Raw genomic sequence first — 3,693 nt, 5'->3', positions numbered from 1 at the left:
AGATAAAGGCCAGAGACGCTGCTGAACATGCTACAATGCACAGCCCTGCCACCGAGAACTACCTAGCCCAAAATGAAGATTATGCCCATGCTGAGAAACCCTCATTTAGATAGAGAAGTGGTTCTGTGTATACAAAACCGTTATTTTTCCACAGAATAAAGAGATTTATTTATTCTCATCGATAGATAGTGGGCTCCCTGAACCAGGCAGGCACATAAATCGCACATTAAAGGTACCGTGTAAATTTGACTAAAGAGACAGGACTTGCAGCATCTGCCCTTAATAGAGGTTTGTTGAGCAACAAAACAATTTACCCGTGAGGGAGGAAAGAGCGTTGCTGCCATCTAGGGGAAGCAAAGGAGATTCCAAAGCACCCATTCCTAGCTCTACAGACACAAGCTTTCTCATGCTGAGCAAGTGCTTTGGATTTTCTGACAGGTTCACAACTGAAAAAAAAAAACACGACTCGGGGTCTACAGTGCCTTCAGTTAATTTGTTTTCTCCATTTCATGTGTGTGGTGTGAAACTGAGAGTGGAGGTTTCTGATAAGGATCACAGGTTATTCCCATTTCATTGGGGCAGAAGGCGAGGGTCAATCAATGGCCCCAGAGCTCTCAGGCAGGACCTATCTTTCTCCACATCCTTTTCATTGGATCGTAGCAAGACGACAATAAGTTCTAGGCAAATTACAATTCAAGAGAACTCCGTCGCTTTAAAAATAAATATATGTGAAACTTTGAAAATTAAATCAACGCCAATTCAATGAAAATCAAGAGGAGCCAGGGTTCAGAAGACAGAAGTGTTTCTCTAGCCAAACACATGATTGCCCTACACACACACACACACACACACACACACACACACACACACACACACACACGCAGTACATATGCACGGTCCATACAGATGACAGAGCTGACAGAGCTTTGAGAAAAGTGGAGAGAGGAATTTTGCACCACCTTCCTGCAGTTTGGGAGAAGTTCGCCCTCAGGTTGCAGAAGTGCAGTGTGTCTAGGGCTACAGGGTCCCTTTTCATCCTCAGTGGTGGTCTTCTCAGGCTCCTTCATAGCTGCATGGGCTAAACTGTGATTATTTTTCATGCACCAGGGGTAGAAAACTCCCAAATCCTTCAACATAAGGATTACAAAACATCTTATACCATCTTAAATCAATGTGAAAACTGAGTATGATCTTCACAACATACCTTGGAAATAGACCTGAACCCTATTTCTGTGTTTTAGACAAATAAATGTGTGTGTGTGTGTGTGTGTGTGTGTGTGTGTGTGTGTGTGTGTGTTTTAAGAGACCAGAACATTTTAATCTGACTGATTCACATGGTTGTCTGGATCCCAGGACAGTTCCTAACTCAGTTCACGGCTGCATGAAACAGGATGGCTCTTCCTCCTCACTGTTTCAATGCAGCAGGGCTACCCACCTCCCACAAACTCTGCAGGGGTCCTACAAATACCACAATCCAAACCTTATTTTACTTAAAAGGAAAATCCCAGAGGGTAGCCACCATAAGAACAAGAAAACAGAAACTCACATTACAACGAAGACATGATTCCACAATTGGTCAAAGTGAAGTATTCTCTGATGATCCATGTGACCTCTTTTATCGCTCTCAGACCACAAACGGGTGATGGATGGATGGGTGGACGGATGGAAGGATGGAGAGAGATAGGCAAAGCATGAATTTCCCATTACAGTTTCAGCGTTTCCATAAATTACCTACAGTCTAATTCTTTTTTCTTTCTTTTTTTGTAGAATTGTGGAATACATATGAGGATTTACTACATAAATAAATCGTGTGCAGCTGAGAGTTGGGCTTCTAGTAGTTGTGTGCCCCTTATCTCCCCTTCCTTTCCTTCCCCTATTAGCAGTGCCCGGAGTCATTGTTCCTGCCTTTGTATCTGTGAGCCCAATGTTTAGTACCCACTTATGAGCGAGAACATGCGGTATTCTGTTTTTTGTTTCTGTGATAGTTCATTTAGAATGATGGTCTCCAGCTGCATTCATGTTACTGCAAAGGACATGATTTTGTTCTTTATGATTGTGTAGTATTCCATCGTGTATATGTATTATATTTTCTTTATCCAGTCCATTTTTGATGGGCAGCTGGGTGGCTTCCATGTTTTTGTTATTGTGAATAGTGCTGCAATGAACACGTGTATACTTGTGTTTTTCTGGTAGAGCAATTTATGTTCCTCTGTATATGTTTCTTAATGTAGGATTGCAAGATCATATGGTAGCTCAATTTTTAGTTGTTTGAGAAAATGCCACACTGTTTTCCACAAAGGTTCAACTAGCAGCTTATATTCCCACCAAGAGTGTAGAAGAGTTCCCTTTTCTCCACAGCCTTGCCAACACCTGTTTTTTGTGGGTTTTTTTGCTTTTTAATGATAGCCATCTTGACCAGTGTGAGGTGATATCACATTGTAGTTTAGAGGCAAGGAATATCAACTTGCCTAGATGCTTGTTTTGGATTTTGTCTCTTTATTTTACAGATATTTCTTGATGTTTCTGATTTAGATTTTACCTATATCTTTCTATTCTAGAAGAGGAAAATTGACCCTCTTAATCATTCCAAACACTCATGAATTTTCCTGTCTCTCATGCTTCCAGTATAATTATGTCATTAATTATTATTATACATAATTCAATATTTACAATACTGTGACCTCTCAATAGCTTCCACATTTGGCAGTGTACAAATGGATTATATAAGCGGATTAAATATATATATATATTTTTTTTTTAGTATTTTATATTTTATTATAGTTTGTGTGATATATATTCTTTTTTTTTTTCATTAATCAGTATTTTTTATTATGGTTTTGTGGGGTACAGTTAAGGGTTAGGTGTACAATGACGTTTCATTCAGGCACCCTGTAGATAAGAAGTGTTTTCCCATCCCCCGACAGATATTTGCTACTGTTAATCCCATCCCCCTCCCCCCCATAGTTTCCCAGTACCATCCGTCATTTTCTCATAGTATTGCATTGGATGTTCAAGGTCCATTATATGAGTGAGAGCATGTGATATTCGGATCTTTGTTTCTGTGAGAGGTCACTCAGTATTATAGACTCTAGTTCCATCCAGGTTGCTGCGAAATTCATGATTTTGTTTCTTTTTTATGGCTGCGTAGTATTCCATCGTGTATATGTAACACATTTTTTTTAATCCAGTCCTCCTTTGACGGGCAGCATGGCTGTTTCCAGGTTCTTGCTATTGTGAACAATGCTGCGATAAACATGCGTGTGCAGGTATCTTTTTTATAGAGTGATTTGTGTTCTTCAGGGTATATTCCCAGTAGGGGGATTGCAGGGTCATATGGAAGGTCAATTTTTAGAGCTTTTAGGAATCGCCACACTGCTTTCCACAGAGGTTGCACTAGTTTACACTCCCACCAGCAGTGTAGAAGTGTTCCCTTTTCACCACACCCTCTCCAGCAGCTGTTATTTTTTGAGTTGTTGATGATTGCCATTCTGACTGGGGTTAGGTGGTATCTCAGTGTGGTTTTGATTTGCATCTCCCTGTTGATTAGTGAGGTTGAACGGGAGTCTTTTTAACTCGTTTCAAAGATATGAATTTTGTGGTCACAAAGATGGAAATAATGGATGCTGAGACATCGTTGAGGGGGTAGGGTCCAGAAATTGCCTATGAGCACAATGTTCACTATCTGGGGAAGGG

This window comes from Carlito syrichta, unplaced genomic scaffold, assembly GCF_000164805.1.
Source record: "Carlito syrichta isolate Samal-C Ts95f unplaced genomic scaffold, Tarsius_syrichta-2.0.1 Scaffold302306, whole genome shotgun sequence".
NCBI lineage: Eukaryota > Metazoa > Chordata > Mammalia > Primates > Tarsiidae > Carlito > Carlito syrichta.
This window is presented reverse-complemented; position numbering follows the sequence as displayed.